The 17,365-nt window shown below is 35.5% G+C and overlaps 3 long non-coding RNA genes across 10 annotated transcripts in view; 1 reads left to right on the top strand and 2 right to left on the bottom strand.

Moving 5' to 3' along the window:
- LOC147846036 (uncharacterized) overlaps nt 1–17,365 on the top strand; it is a 249,001-nt gene that overhangs the window by 33,749 nt on the left and 197,887 nt on the right. For 2 of the 8 annotated variants that reach the window (XR_015481217.1, XR_015481224.1), the window contains one exon: nt 4,316–4,360. The exons of the other annotated variants lie outside the window; for them this stretch is intronic. This is a non-coding gene — a long non-coding RNA (uncharacterized LOC147846036). Of the gene's footprint in view, nt 1–4,315; nt 4,361–17,365 lie in introns of those variants that run through there. 8 annotated transcript variants of the gene reach the window in all.
- Nucleotides 28–9,505, bottom strand: LOC147846037 (uncharacterized). Its single transcript, XR_015481248.2, has 2 exons — nt 7,744–9,505; nt 28–1,176 (listed from the first exon to the last, which is right to left on the bottom strand). It is a non-coding gene; the product is annotated as an uncharacterized LOC147846037 (long non-coding RNA).
- On the bottom strand, nt 1,616–4,413 carry LOC147846038 (uncharacterized). The gene is made up of 2 exons (XR_015481216.1): nt 4,290–4,413; nt 1,616–2,968 (listed from the first exon to the last, which is right to left on the bottom strand). It is a non-coding gene; the product is annotated as an uncharacterized LOC147846038 (long non-coding RNA).

Here is a 17,365-nt window from a genome sequence, read left to right as displayed (position 1 = left end):
AATGATCTCTGCTGATCATTCAATTAAATTTTTATTAATTATTATTTTATTTAGAGTTTTATTCTCAGTTGATTTCATCTTTGGTATTGGCTGTAATTTGTGTTTTTCTTTCCTTTAGTGATTCTGCTGTTAACAGTTGTTCATCAATAATTCTCAATCATCCTTTAATTAGACAATTATCTGATTAACTTTGTCACAGTCTGAGTGTTCAACCCTCTGTAGTGAGGACACTAGTAAGGATTTTGCTCTGGGATTTAAGGGGTTAAATGTGTTCGATGAAAAATACAGACTGTGGAATGTATTTGATGTATATGGATTTATAAATGTACAGTAGATTACTGGCAACAGCTGCCGGTATTTTTCCGTGAAATTTAATGTTTGTTTTTTTTAACAGTGTAAATAAATTAAAGCTAAATTATAAATGTTGTGTTGATTGAACTAAACAACATTACCTTTATGTAACTAACTTAAGTGTACTTAAATAAATATTCTTTCTTTAAGGTAACTTAACTCGATTACATGGAACCTGTTGACCTGTTAAAGTTGATTAAAGCCACCACATTAAGTGCAGAGCCGTATTAATGCGTCCTGAAGTAAAGTGAAATGGCTATACGTCGTGTTTGCTGGCCTCACGCATCTGTCAGTCAGCTTGTCAGCTTGTCAGTACGTAACCTTTAAGGGTTAAACAAATGATGCACAGCACTACTACGGTTACAGGAAAGTTTGCGTTGTTATAATTCACTTACCTTTTAATAAATTTTGGTACGATTATCACCCGCTAATAAAAAAACATGACAGACTGTTTTGAATGGGAAGCTGTAATGTAGGGCTGCTCAATTATGGGAAAAATCATAAGCATGATTATTTTGCAGAGTAAAACTACTGTTATACAATGACTTGCCTAATTACACTAATTAAGCCCCTGAATTTCACTTTAAGCTGAATACTAATATCTTGAGAAATATCTTGTAAAATATAATGAACTGTCATCATAGCAAGGATGAAAGAAATCAGTTACTAGAAATTAGTTATTAAATCTGTTATGTTTAAACTGTGCTTTAAGCATCTTCACTGTAAGGAATAATCGTAAGGAAGAATAATCTCTATGTATGGTTTTTCATAATCAATAGAAGCCAAAATCGAAACCGGATTTTCGATTAATTGCACAGACCTACACTGTAAATTCTAACATGTTCAGTTTACTTAAAAAAAGTTTGGAAACCGATTGCCTTATTTTTGCAATATAAACTTACAAGGAAATCTTAAGTTAAGTTTAATTATTGCCTTGAAGTAAGTAAACTAAAACTTATAAAGTAAACTAACTGTTAAAAATTAAGTAAGTTTAATAGAAAATTCTAGTTAACATACTTGTCATTATTTAGTAATCTTACTTAGGGTTTTATAGTAAGATTACTTTAATAACTCTATTTAACTAATACTGTTCTACCATGTTCAGTTAACATCTTGAATGCTAGTAGTCTCAACATTGTTTTAATCCACCATTTTAAGTAATGTCAACTAAAGAAACTACGTGCAATCGGTTTCCACATTTTCTTCAATTAAACTGAACATAAAATATGTAGTTCAACCTACAAGTAATGACATTATACAGGTCTTAAATGTAAACATTTTATTTGACAAAATTAGCAGAATTTCACAATACACTTGTGATATTTTAGTATCACAATACACTTGTACACAATACAGTTTTGTAAAAACCTGTTGTAAAGTGCTGTAATATACTGTAAACAGCAATACAGACAAAAAATATAATAAACATGTTCAACCCTAAAACACAAGTTTTCGAAAAGGTTTGAAAATCTATCAAAAAAACTTTAAATACTTGACACTTGGAAAAAAGATACTTGAATTAGTGTAATTAAACATGCCATTGCACCAGCACCTTAAACATGGCAGCATATAGACACTCACAGAGGAACAGATATTAAGCTTTAAAGCTAATTTGTTAGACTGTGTAGTTTAGATTTTCCTACAGAAAATATCACATTAGTGTGGTCAAAAGTATTGAGTTTGGTATCAATCAATACTGAAATATTAAAAATATCCATTTTCCACCAGCATTTGAGTGCTACTGAGCTTGTTCTTAAACACCATTGATTGGCCACTGTGTTCACATGCTCAACAGAAATGACTGTGATTGGCTGTGACTGTCATAGGTTTACCATTTTTCACTGAGTCCAAACAAAGTTACACAGACACTGAAGTGTTTCAAAGCCATGTCGATAGCTGATTTGTTTAGAAGCTAACATATAAGCTATCTGGTGATGAATCGACTGATCGACAGTGCTTTGAAGTTATCCAGTGTCTTTGTATCTTTGCACCTGGTGAACAGTGGTGAAGTGTGGTAAAAATAATGACCTTCAAAGCCAATCAGTCATATCTACTGAGCATGTGAACACAATGGCCAATCAGTTCTTGCAATGTTAGTGGGAAATGGATGGACTTTTTTTTTTTATTTCAGTACCGATTGGTACCAAACTCAATACTTTTGACAACCCTATAAATCACAATACACTTTTTTGGTAAAAAAAAAAAAAGTGTTTTAAACACCAAAATGCTGCAGTCCTAAATGTAACACTGCAAACAGCAACATGTTAAAAAGCAACACTTTGTAATTAAACATGCCATTATACCTAAACCTTTAAACATAAAGCACAGCAGTATATAGGCACTCGCCGAATAAAACACATTACGCTTCCCTCCCAGCAAAAGCAACACACATTGAACAAATTCAAATGCATTGCTCAAAGTCTTTGGGTAGTCCGAATTCAGTGTGTAAATCAAAGCAAAAAAAGAGACATACTGCATGTGGCAAAGTCCATAACCACTTTTCCTTCCAGTATAAAGGCCCACATTGCATCCATAATGAGGTTCTTTAGACATCTTCACACACGACAGTCAGCAGGCCAACATCTTCTGCACTGAAGTCCGACTCTACAATTACATCCTATGAATAGAGAAAGAAAAATAAGTAAAGTTTGATATTCTAAATGGCACTAATAAAGCCTGTAGTGGCCAGGAGACCAAAAGCAGAGGTGAAAAAAATACAATTCCTTGTGCTTAATTTAGTAACACTTTAGTAGGAACCAATTACCCTATTAACTAGTTGCTTATTAGCATGACTATTTGTGTTTATAGTACATTTTACATTCAAATGCTTCTTATAAGAAGGCCTTACTATGGTGCTCCTTCTTCAATGTAGACCAACACGATGGATTTGCCTGTACTGCTTCTACTAGGCTTGTCATGATAGTGGAATTTATTACCAATCCATATAGTAATTTTAAAAACATCCATTTCCTGCTAACATTTGAGCATTGTTGAGTGTCATTTCTGTTAAGCATGTGAACAGAATGGCAAAACAGTGCTGTTTAAAAATGTGCTCAAAAGTGCTTAAAATGTTAGCAGGAAATTTGCTGCTTAAAATTGCAGCAGAGATTGGTACTAAATTCCAGTATCTTGAACATGATACTATTCTAAAGGAACAATAATTTTTTTAAATTAAAGAAACACTGTAATGTAATAAAACAAACTGCAGTAAAAGTACTTTTAAAACATTTTCAAGAAATTAAATGCAAATGTGTGAGAGACCAATTGGTGCTACATAATCAATATAAATATTTTGTAGGGAAAACTTAATAAATTGGGAACCGATTCATGAATGCATTTGGTTTTGCTAGATTAAAGCAGTGAGTCAAGTTTGCATTATTTAGCACACTTTTTAAAAATGTATTAATAACTATTTTTTAATAAGAAAATTGATGTTTTAGTATGGCTTTTAGAACAAGGGTGCAGCCATCTACAATCCCACAGCAGGTGACTTCACAGGGTTGGTTATAATACGGAGCATCTTTGACTTTGTGGCTTTTAACACTATCTTTTTACATCTTAATCCAGCAGGTTCTTTCAACTGAAATTATATTTCTCTCAACATATTACATAGGTATTACACTTATTAAGATTTTTTTTTCAAGCTAATCTTCCTCCTTTTCAAAACAAGTGTGTTTAAAAATTAAAGAAATGCATTCATTACTTCACTGGCCTATGAAGCTAACTGACCCTGTGACGGCACAAGCTGCTGTATTTGCAACATAGCAATGCTCTTGCTCCAAAGGCCATAATATAACATCCCTCTTACTTTCAAATACTTACATTAAATGCATTTGTTTTATTTTTATAAAATTGAAAATTTGTATTAATAAGTGAAGTAAACTGGAATGACTGCTTCATTTCCAGTCTAAGAAAGCAGAAACAATAATACTACTTACAAAACACATCCTGAAAATTTCTTTAGACTCATCCCTCTAAAGGACTGAAAGACCCCGGAGAACTGCTGCCAGATGACCTTGAAAAAGTAAAGACAGGTAGACATGCATTATAGCCCAATGAAAACATCAAATGCAATTTATTGCAATCAAATGCAAATTATGATTCAAAGATGATGTCACAAAAATACCTTTTAATTAACATGTTGAAAATTTCTTCTAGTTTTCTTCTGCAATTTTCTCCTGTTTTTTTTTATTTTTTATTTCAATCAAACGAGCAGTGTGTGTCCAATGCAGCGTAGAACTTGGATCTCACATTTCTTCCTGATATTCGATTGAATTCTGCAAAGATCCAATCAAAACATTATTAGTCATTAATAACATTCAAAAACACAAATTCACAAAATCACACAAAGTTTTGAAAAGAAAACAAACCTTCTGCACTTGCATCAGCTGGTGTTTCCTCTATGACTTCCTTCTGGATGTCACTGTTGTGCACAAAAACATAAAGTGTTATTGACATGGCTAAGCGAAATTCTAAAACAAAAAACAGAAATCAGAAACACATGCAATGATACAATGCAATGCCATTTAGCAACAGATGTTACACTTTAACATGACATAGTTAAATGTTCTTGAATAATAAAAGCTGCCAAATACTCCCGGCGCCTGTCATCAAAAGCATGAGCTATACTTGTCACCAAACAGTAATAAACACAACCCCCGATTAAATATAATCATGGCATTGTTGCTGGTGTGCCTTACTTTTATGCGCATTAAAAGTGGAATAAATATTTGTCTCAATTGATGTCTTTAAAAGGACACTGAACTTTCTGACTAGGGTTGCACGGTTTACCGGTACTATGGTAGTATCGTGATACTATGGCTCCAAGATACTGGCGGTGCCACTGTAGTTTGTAAACGGTAGTATTGTCATTAACAGTCTGCCTACAATACATAATGCTGCATGTGAAAAAGTCACTAAAATACTTACACGATTCAGCAACAATAGATCATTGTTTTTTAATAGTCTATGGAGCCTTCTAAGGTTGTAAAACTGTAGAATTTTCGCCTTTTATAGTAGCCTATTGCATATTTTGTGATGGTTCATTTTGAATCGGAATTCGTTTATTTCTGTTCCTGTCAATATAATAGCTACAACAACCGTGACAATCTATTAAAAAGAATGACTCATAAAGTGAAATTTTGAATTACTTTGGATTCTTATCCGATAATAAGTGTGAAAAAAGTATGATAGATGAAAAACCCAAAATAGCAACAGGAAACAATTTTTGACCACTTCATATAGCCTAGGTTTGTTGGAAAAATGCTCTTTTCTTTATGTATCTTTATTTTAATGTATTTTTTTTGCTGGAATGAATACATTTTAGATGAAGAGATGTGCAAATACTTTTTTCAACAATAAGGGAATTATTTAAATTCAAGTAGGCCTATAATAACATATACAATATATTATTTCTGACATTTTTCTTTATTTCATGGATTTAAGTTATGAATTACAGTATTGCAATACTACTTGGTATCACCATACTTCAGCTGGTATAGTATTGTAACATAAATTAATGGTATCACAACACAACAACCCTATTTCTAACTAGTCCTCAGATGATTATTCAAATGGACAAAATATTCGGACTATTCTTGATCATGCAGTTCTTTGCTGAGAATTTTGTTAAATGTACATTTAATGCATTAAACGATTTAAAATTACCCTGACACTCAGTATGGAGACAAGGTAACGTTAATAGAACAATTCATGAATATGTTCTATGGCTTGTGCGGTATTGTTCAAAAAGTTTTCTTTGATGTGTAAGTGCAAAACTTACATTTCCACTGCATATCAGCTCACAAACTGGTAGTCTGAAATAAAAAATAAATAAAGGGTATAATGATATTACAAACCAAATATGCCACTCACAATACTCTAATGGTGTGCTACATTTTAAACAACCTTGTAATTGTTCAAATTTATTTGCCCTCAATTGTTAAAAATTAGTGAAACCTTCTTTAAAAATGCAAATTAACAGGTTTGGCAAAGCCTGTTTCTTTACAGAAAGTTTGCTTATAACAAAGGCTTGTTGATGCCTTTGTGTGATATTGAGCAAACAAAGGGATGTTTCTGTGCTTGGTTGTACGAGTTATACCACTTCATCATTAACGTTATCTGTCACACATATTCAGTCGCGTCTGGTCAGATTTATTTGTCATTACAGCAATACAAAACAGTCAATAACGTAACGGCAACACTGGAATAAACCTTCAAAACGGCATAAAGAAAAGACAAATAGCATATAAAACAAATAAATGAGTTAATTAAATATCTCTCGCATTTTCATAAGTTTAACTTTAAGTTTCATAGGGATTGTTAGCATAAGCACACTTTAGCATCATGTGTAAATATGTATCTGTCTCATACAGTGACACGAATCGTAATCGCATCGAAATCCTAAATTACCTACGACACTCGAGGGTCCATTTTGAGCTGAAACTGCTTTATAATGTTCTAAAAGCCTCGGCGGGTTAAAACTGCTGCTGCCCCGGCGATCATGGAGAAAAAAACGACTGGTCTGGTCATGAGCCGCTCGCTGACGCCGGACCGAATCACAGCTGATCTCCTCACCTGCTTCCTGCAGGTGATCTCATAAAAGTAAATCTTAAAAAAAAACACGCATATTTTCGTCACAACAAGCGCCACTAAAGTTCAGCGATAACTAACGTTACTGTATTTGTAATGCGGATAAATAGGTTTCGTTTTCTTTTTTAAAAATGTAGACCTACAGCTATGTGTTAACTTTACATCTATTTGAACGGATCATTGCGCGCGCTCTTGCTCTCTCAGTGCATCATTTAAAATGGCGCGGCCCGCTCTTTTAGAGCATAACGCCCACTTTACAAATTGCTACTAACTTTACAAATTATTAATAGTTATTAAAAAGGACTAAGCAGCTAAAAATAGCTTATCTAGTAAAGTAGACAGTATTGCAAATAACGTGCAGTGGTCAAAACGTTTAGTCACAACATCATGGGCTATTAATTAGTTCACAAAACAGCAAACAATTTCACAAAGTGCAGGAAATAAACAGATTACTGATACTATACAAATAAAATCAAAGTAGTAATTAAAACGAAAAGTTTACCTTGATTTACATCAGTAAATCTTCTCAATATGAAATCCTGTCCTTCAATGGCGGTGCTGGGTGGCGGTTGGTTGTGACTCGGGATGGGGGATGGGAAATCACCACCCAGTACGCATGCGTAACAGCATGGCTTAGCCCTTATAAGCAATTTTACTCAAATTACATTAGTTATGGGAACTTTATACCTTACTATGTCAGCAACACTAATGCATTTCTAGTAAACTCAACAATTAGCTTAAAATTAAGTAAACACACTAGAATTTTGATAGTAAGGAATACTATTCACATTTACAGTGTACTGTAATGTAGCCTTGGCTGGATCAATTTTGGCGTGGCTTCCCACCATGGAAGAATGAATGTAGCGGAAACCATGCACTCCTCTCTGTATTGTTTTGTAGTGGGCGTAGTATAAATGATTGTACTGTGAAGATTTAATTTTGTTTTGATTGGATTCTGATAGATGGGTTTCTTGTAGAAGGTATATTTCTGTTTGTTATTTATTTAAATGGTTAAAAACTAATCTTTGCCTGGAAGCCTAGTCGACGGACGTTCCAGGATAAAAAAGTGATTGGTGACATTCCTCAGAAAAATAATAAAGAAGTAAATGATAGCGATGTATATTAATATGTGGGCTTGTTGGTACTGCATATGTGTATGTGAGTATGTAGTTGACAAAGTTTGGTATTGTACCTGTGTGTGTGTATGACAATACAATGTTTCTGATATACTGATTTTACAATTTAGACATGGACTTAATATAACATACACAACAGAACAATGACCAGATTAAAAAAAAACCTGAAAGACCAACATAATGTTTAAAGTGGGAGGAGGATGAGACCTAAGAGCAATATCAAAACCATAACTCAGTTATATGAGGAGGATGGGTAGAGAGAGTATTATTATGAAAGTGATGTGTTAGGGCTGGACAATAATTGGATATCAATATATATCTAAATAGATTTTTTTTTTCAATAACAGTCATTCATTCATTTATTTTCTCTTCGCCACAATGATTTTTTCAGTGATATGATTTTTAAACACATTTCCGGTATTTCGATATAAATTTGCATCTATATATATTTTATTTAGCGCTGTCAAAATTAACGCGTTAACGCATGCGATTAATTTTAATTAATTAACACGTTAAAAAAAAATAACGCAATTAACGCAGTTGCAGGTTTTTTTTACTTCCTGTTGTGGTGGACGTGTGTTCAACTTGCAATAAATGTGGATAAGACCAAGGAAGCACTTTTTGAAGGCAAGTTTCAGTATAGAACAATTAGTTGCATCACAGGCTCTCCAGAGTTTCATGCAATTTCGGGTGTTTCATTTTTAACTTTCGATTCTGTTGTAAGTTGATACCGCATGGCGAACAGAAAGATAATCCTCCGCATTTCGTGACTCTGTGTTCCTTTAAGGTAATAAAACCACTGCTTAGGCTACACGGTAGACTTTAAGTAAGAGTATAATCTTAATCATAATAAAATCGGAGTATTGGTGTCTTATGTGAATGTACTCAGAACGTCTCTGGTGAAGTCGCGAGCTGTCAAAGACCAGGCATTACTCTGCCTTTCAGCATGAGCCCTCCAAGTTTAGCGTGTTTACTCATTAAACGCAACGAAAGCGTATGCTTCGCGTTAATGTGTCAGAATCCTTGTGAAATACAGTAATACTTTAGGACGCTTAGTTTAAGCAAATTTGATGAACGTGATCATGCGTGTTGAATCTGAGGGGAGTCGCTTCGGTATGGAAGGCCGTTGGGGCCCAAACGTCTGGAGCGCGTTGTGTGTGTGTCTGTGTGTGTGTGTGTCTGTGTCAGGCCCGTTGAGGGGTGTCAGGGGTGGAGTGAGCGACGTATCTGAGTAGGGGCGAGAGGGGTGTGCAATGTATTTAACGACCGGTTTGCAAGAAATTATCATTCATTTGCGGGCATTTGGGAGTGTCTGTGCACTTGCGGCATAGTCTTAGCAACTGGATGAATGTAAAGGAGGATTAAGCTAATTTGTTTCTACTCTATAACTAATGTTCTCAACTCACAGCAATAAAACTTTACAATGAGAGCAACAGTTTGTATTCTATAGTTTATTAATATAATTTTTCATTTTCCATATCTGCAATTCCTGTGTTTTGGCATTTTTTTGCAGTCCACTTAGAGTCCAACATGGAAATCAATGTTTTTTTTATTGGCATTGATTGTTTTGAAATTTAAATGTCATTAACATGCCTGTGTTTTAATTTCTGTAATAAATATGGCTGTCAAGCCAGGATCTTGATGGTTTATTGTGGATATGTTGTTTACATGAAGAAATCTGTGTTACAAGTTAAACAAAAATTCTATTTAACAATTTTATTTTGAATTTAAATATTTTTTGTCTTGCGTTTACATTAATTTTACATTTAAAATTTACATTTAATGTTGTTTTATTGCGCCTTACAAATAAAGCTAGTAAATTTAAAGCTCATCAAGCTCCGCACTTGATTTGAAGCGTATCAGTTTCCACACTGCATTTCAAGATCATCAGGCTCCACACTTCTTTTGAAGCTCATTAGGCTCTGCCATGCATTTAAAACTTATCAGGCTCCACATTTCATTTAAAGCTCATAAGCTTATCCAGTGCTTTGAAGCTCATCAGGCTCTGCACTTCATTTAGATTTTATCATGCTTTGCGCTGCATTTGAACCTCATCAGAGTCCGCACTACCTTTGAACCTCATCAGGCTCTACATTGCGTTTGAAACTCATCAGGCTATGCAATGCGTTTAAAGCTCATCAGGCTATACCGTGGTTTAAAGCTCATCAGGTTGTGCACAGCGTTTAATGCTTATCAGGTTCCACACTGCGTTTGAAGCTTATCAGTCTCCAGACTTCGTTTCAAGCTCATCAGGGTCCACACTTCATTTGAAGCTCATCAGGCTTCACACTTTGTTTCAAGCTCATCAGCCTCTTTACTGCATTTAACCCTCTGGGGTCTGAGGGTGTTTTGGGGCTCTGGAAAAAGTTTTGACATGCACTGACAATTGTGTTGTTTTCAGTATCTTAAAAACATATTAATGGCTAAAGTGTGACAACACTGTAAACAGCACAAGTTGGGCTACAATAACACCTAAGCAGCCTGTTTGTATGTGTTTGTGTCTTTGAAAGGAACGTATATGCATGGTTAGTAAAAAAACTCAAATTTTGAAGTTACTGAAACAAGGCCGTGAAACACACAGAGAACATTTGTGCACAAGACTTTTGAGAACTGGATCTGGTAGTCTAGTGTTTTTGCTTCAAAATGATGTGAGAATCATCTTGTTCGCTTGCTCACAGAAAACAATATAATGAATTAAAAATTCTAAGTCACTTTTTGAGTAAAATTGGTTTATGCGGGAAGGCGTGAACTATCATTACTATGCAGCGAGTCACACCTGAAGACAAAGACCTGCATAATGAACACAATATTCTTCAAACCCAGGATATTTTTATTTAACTTTATGTCTATAAATAGTTTATAAATAAGTAAAAAAAACATGCTAAAATGCAACATATTATCTTAACATTGTCAAACATCTTAAATTGGTTAAAAAAACAATACATCATAATATATGGAATAGTATATACAAAGTTTGAATTATAATAATACTATTCTGAGTTAGTTTTGGCAATCTCATGTTAGAGCAATGTTATTTTAAAGAATGATAATTAATCCATATTAACAAAAATTACAGTGAGCAAAAGAAAGCAGGTAAAAAACACACCATGTGCGATAATGAAATCTTTTAAACAGTAGCGCTCATCACAGCAGCTTTTGGCGCAAGTTATCATCCTCTCATTCGGTATTCACAGTAATTATTTAAAGAATAAACTTACAAAGGACACTTAGAAATGTAGCCTTGCAGACAGGTATGTTGGGATGAGGAGGGGCGCAGGAAAAAGTATTTCACTGTAACCCCTGGCCTTCTTCTTGACATCAGCGGAGACTCACAGCGCAGGATTATTTGATCCTTGTCCACTTTTGTAGAATTTTTATACATTTTTGTGACGTTGAACTTGAAGGCTACATCTTCATCTAACAGTTTGTCGGCATGACACAGACCAGCATTACTCGCATTACTGACCAAACTATGAGCACTTCTTGTCTACTTTAGCTCTCTTTGCCCCTGGTCCTTTACCTCAGTTGTTTTCACATCTGGATTTACATAAAAAGCGTGCTTACTGAGAGGCGGGACCATGCTGCTCTAATGAGGTGATATAGGAGAATTCGTACCAGTCCTTACTTTTATACGGATTACATAAAAAAGAGATCATTTGTTTTCGACTTGAATTGGTTAATGCAAAAGTAGACATATCAAGCTTTATATAGATATCACAAATCATCGTCTTCGTTAAATATTTGCCGAGTTTCCTTTCATTTTAGTGACGTGTTTTTCTGACTACAGACTGCACGCGTCTTCAGACGCTTGTAATAGGAATGCCTCTTGGGCGTTGTCGCTTTAAAACTAATGAGATCAGACTGAGAAACTAGACATAGCGTTGATTTCATACTGATTACTTTATCAAGCAATGTTTGTTTTCAACATGCATAGCTGCGTTTAAAAGTGGACACTTTAAGCTTTCTAGAAATACATGTCTCCTCTGTGTGCGTTTTGTATTCGAGGAGTTTCAGCGCATTTTACTGACGCGTTTCTAAAAGCAGTTCACGGAGAGAGAAAAGACAGAATGCCTACACTGTTTTCCTTATTTTGCAAAAGCACACACGTTTGTTGTTGTGAGTGTACACAACAAAAAGTAGACACATAACAGATTAGATTGATGTATTGATCTTATATGTACAATCAAAACTGAAAGTGTAATTTAAGTTCATTTCAGCAGTTTGACGACACCACTGGTCAAAATGCGTATACACGGTCTTCGACCCTAGAGGGTTAAAGCTTATCAGGCTTCACACTTTATTTGAAGCTCATCAGGCTCAGCTTTTTTTTTTTTTTTGTAGCTCATCAGGCTCTTCACTTTATTTGAAGCTCATGAGGCTCCATACTGCATTTGAAGCTCATCAGGCTCAGCTTTTTATTTAAAGCTCATCAGGCTCTGCACTTTATTTGAAGCTCATGAGGCTCCATACCACATTAGAAGCTCCTCAGGCCCAGCTTTTTGTTTGAAGCTCATGAGGTTCTGCACTGCATCTAAAGCTCATCAGGCTCCTCACTGCGTTTGAAGCTCATCAGGCAGTTTAAATCTCCCCACTTTTATTTAAAGCTCAACAGTTAAATGTACAGTCCGGAGGTGAAATTCCATATTGATCCCAAAAAGGAGTCTGGGCCCCTTTCTACGTGAGTTTATGACTCCTGTTGCCAGCAAGTCTGTTACTCTGTGACACCTTTACTCTAACAGGACGCTTAGCAGATTGCTTTAGCCCTCTCTTTTCAGGCCTCAAAGAAACACGACAGATAAGAAAAAAAAAAGGAAGAAAAACCCTCTTACCTTTTCTGCCTACACAAAGACATTCTCCAATATTAAAATGGACATTTAGAACCCAAAATTCCCTTTCTGAAGTACACCTAACTTTTGGAATTTGTATACTCCCTCATATAACTCATACGCCTTGTGTTTTTAATCTTTTTGAAGCATCAGATAGAGTAAGAATGTGTGAATCATGTTGATTTTTTTCTTAAAATCCTCCTAAAATTAGTACCGCTATTTTTTTCCTGCTATTTCACAACACATGATACATAGTGCATGGTAATAACTTATATGGACTAAATTATTTAATGGTCTGAGTTAAAGTCCATTCGTATGTTTAGGTAGGCCCCTCATTATGCATATCAGCAGTCCAAAACTTTGCTATGAACCCACTGGTCAGTCAGTAAAAAAACGGGTGTGACTTGACCCATAGTTAAAACCCATATACGCCCCAAAATCGGGGCAGAAAGGTCCTGGCAGGAAGGTCTACGCAGAAGTGCCCCTTGACAGGGCAGACCGCGTTTCTGTACCCACGCAACTTGCATGAGTCTACATTTCTTATTTTCTGACTAAATTAAACTCAGTTTAAAGTTTGCATCTTGAGTAACATCTGATCTGCGTCGCAAATAGGGATGCTCTTCTCGGTTAATTTTGCTAACCGACAACCGTGGCAATAATTTGAGTGAAACTATTTTTCACTTAAAGGATTTAGATTAAAAAACGAAAACACTGACTGAAAAAATCCTTTTTAAGAACCGGCATAGGCTGTTTTTTTTCCCCAATCAAATTTTTTTTTTCTTCCGTCAAATAAGAATAGCAGACTTCCTCTAATCGCTGGCTCCACGGAAAATATGCATTTATTTAATGCCCCACTTTAAATATTACATCACAAAACCTTTTAACATTTTTAATAGAAATCATTATTTCAAGATTATGTCTTGATATATGGTTTCCTCTCTCAATCGCAGTTCAAGTGCGCATGCTGCGTAATGAAAAGACATTGACAACGCGGGCATATGTAACTTTTTGTTTTGTTGTTTAAATATAATATTGCATTAATTTGCATACATGCTTTATATGCTGTAAAATGAAAGCTAAAGCCTATTTTTTCTGCTTATTACGCAGATCCAGGAGGCTATCAGCATCAGCGCTGGTTTAGCATCAACTCGTCTGTAAAGCAATATTCTTCTTCCATTTTGCTTCTTTGGCAAATAAGTCTGTAGGCACATGTGGTTACACATTACCGTCCCGCAAGTTAACAAGTATGTGTTGCACATTAAGGGGCCAATCACTGCAAACAAGCTTTTCCGTTCCAAAAACACTTTTATTGTTGACAAGGAAAAAAGAAGCCCCCTCAAATATACGCTGCTCAAGTGCAGATCCTCTTGTGCGCTCTCAAATGAATGCAACTGAAATGCGATTTAGTGCGTTTATCCAGCATGTATGCCTCCAACATTTATTAGATTTAATTTGGAAACCATGCTCTTTAAAAGTTCTCTGTAGATTTCTTGACAAGACAAATACTGCAGCTCTGGGACGAACCGCATGCAAAACACTTCTGGCTTTTAGTAAACCATTTTAAAAAATGCTTTTCCACTATCGTGCCGAACCGTTTTAAGAACACTTCGGTACGGTTACGGTTGTTTCTCCACTGAGCCTGGAACGGCGCGGCACGATTACAAACTTTTCTTTGCCCGGAATTCTCAGCACGGTTAGACAACCGTGCTAAACTGTGCCGACAGATTCTGTGTGTTGACGTCACATCTCTGTTGCCAAGCTACCACAGCTGGTTCAGCTGAAGCGCGCTAGTCATCAGACATCTACAAGTAAAGAACACTACATTTAATATAAAAAATGATCCAGGTCTAAATGATACAGTTTCAAAAGGGTTTTAAAACCATAGAGCAGTCTCTGGCAGAGAAGTAAATAACTTATCCCATTTTTACGAGGATCTTTTATTTATTAAAATTATTTTGTTGTCTTAAATACAATTAAACATGTATGATATAATTACTACCGCTTCATCTATAATCTTATATTCATGGCTAGAGTTTGATTATTTTGATTGAAATCCTAGGCAATGGGACCTTTCATTCGCCTGACTGAGTGTTTATTGCATGCCATGCAGCGCTCTATTTGATAGCACAAAACTCGGAGAGATTCGGGAGAGAACTTAACCAGCGACTACATGCACCGCTGAAAGACTTTTTTTCCTGCTGTGCATCGAGTAAAGCGAATAAAAACACACTTAACATCATCAATGTCCAAATTCCATAACAACAACGCTATATCCATGGAATACATAAACTTGCAGACTCTTTGAACAACGAGGAAATAACTGCACATTTTAATTCAAAGCCCAAACGGCTTCTTCATTTGATACCAGCAAGACTACGAAGGAGGGTTCTGTGTTGTTATAAATGTGTTGTTTCATACTCATTTTTTTTGACTTGCTGCAATCTTTATTTAATTTTTGAATCCTGAAACAAATAGCAGCCAATACTTAAAGGGTTTACCATCAAAATGTAGTATATTTTATATCATTATCAACTATTAATATAAAACCGCTGTGTAATTTAATTGGTTGTTAAAAATAAAATAATTTAAGAGCTATATTTTTTTATTAGAGAAAGTTCCCTCTCACTTTTGACAAGGCCTGTCCAAAAATATATTTCTCCCACTTTAAATGCAATAATTTTGTTGCCTTATCATTATTTAATTTTCTGTTATGTGCAGAGATTTTAAATGTATTATTTATTTCCCCTCCAATCATTTTCAATTATTGTTTTACATTTTGGTAATTTTCCCTTTAAATAAAATTTTTCCAAAGCCCAGCAACATTTCCTCTAAACAAATAAGGCTGCTGACAAGTAGCCTACCTATATTTAGCATATAGAGCTGCATAACGCCTGTTTCACACCGCAAGCGTCAGCGGCGCGTGAGCAGAGCGTGAGCAGCGCGTGTGTTTTCGGCGTCCATGTTAACAGATTAGAGCTTTCATACCGCACGCAGCAGCAGCGCGTCAGAGCGAGGCGTGAGCGTCGCCGAAGCAGCAGTGCAGCGATAGTTTCGGCGCTGGGTCTATTTTTGACGCGCTGCTCACGCTCAATTAAAGTGACAGTGCATTGACAACGACCAAAACACATTGAATGACAGTAAAAAGTAGCAATTTTACCCAATAAATGCGTTAATAATGTCAAATGGTTTATATATAGTCATTTAAATGAACTTAAAACGATTTAAAACGGCAACAAACATTTATTTAGGTCCGAACTACAAAACCAAATGTAAAACAATTTTAGTATCAGTTGCACACTAGTGTTGTAGGAGAGGGGAAATATAATATTTACGGGAATTGTAGTCCATAGCGAAGTGTATTGTGGGTAGTGTAGTTCGACACGCATGCTGGATGATGTGAGCTCGCTGTGTTCTGTGCAGCGGAGCAGAGGAAGAAAGTTTTAATCGGCTTTGTTTTATGTTCACTCGAGTTATTCCTACCGGGAGCTGTTTGCACAAATTGCACTCTGAATCTGACAACACGAAAATAAGTAAAAGAATGGCATGCATTAATTACTTTTGTCCGTCTCATCATCTGCACGAGCATGAATTAACGAGCTGTTATTCTGCCGCTGGACATCACTGAAGCGGAGAAATTAACACTAGTTTGATCATGTATAAATATCATTATAACTATATTGTATAAATATGATTATAACTAGGTCTACAGCAACCTGATAATCAAAAAACAAATGACATGATATCACAGGTGATTGTCTTCTGACTGTAGACACTTCTCATATAAGTTAGCTTGAGAAGCATACAGTACTATTTGATCTATAAAATTTGTAAAATAAATATTTGCAAGTTAACGAAACAGCATAGGTGGGGCCTTGGTGCAGATGAAAAGTTTAAAAAGTGTATTTGTATATAGAGAGACATGGGTAACTAGATAGAATAGACAGAGATAGGTTGCTCTCAGCAGCAGCTGCCGAAGAACTGCGCGCTGCAGACGCAGCTGGTGTGAAAGGCAAACGCCTGCGTGCTGCTACTGCTCGACATACGCGCTGCTCACGCTCTGCTCACGCGCCGCTGACGCTTGCGGTGTGAAACAGGCGTAAAAGTGCTAGTCACATGGTTGCTTTCGCTTTTATGAACATGAAAAAAACTAGTTTCGGCTATTATTTAAATTTAATTAAACAAAGCGAGCTGTTTACATTGCGTTATCAAGGCAACTACTGATGCGGTTTGTTTAATGTTTCCGGTTTGGCACGGAATGGAACAATTCTGCTTAAAGAACGATTCAGCAATATAGTGAAAAAATGGCTAAAGATGCCCCTCTTAACACAAAAAAGCGCATTCTATCACCCACTTATGCAGTCAAACTCTAAAAAAATATAAAATATACATTAAATATTTTTTTAATCGTTTAACTGATACCATTAGTCGTTTTTTCATTTTTTTAATCGTTACAAACGCACC

This window comes from Danio rerio, chromosome 3, assembly GCF_052040795.2.
Source record: "Danio rerio strain M-AB ecotype USA chromosome 3, GRCz13ab, whole genome shotgun sequence".
Lineage (NCBI taxonomy): Eukaryota > Metazoa > Chordata > Actinopteri > Cypriniformes > Danionidae > Danio > Danio rerio.
The sequence above is the reverse complement of the archived record's forward strand: the minus strand, read 5'-3'. Positions and strand labels throughout refer to the sequence as shown.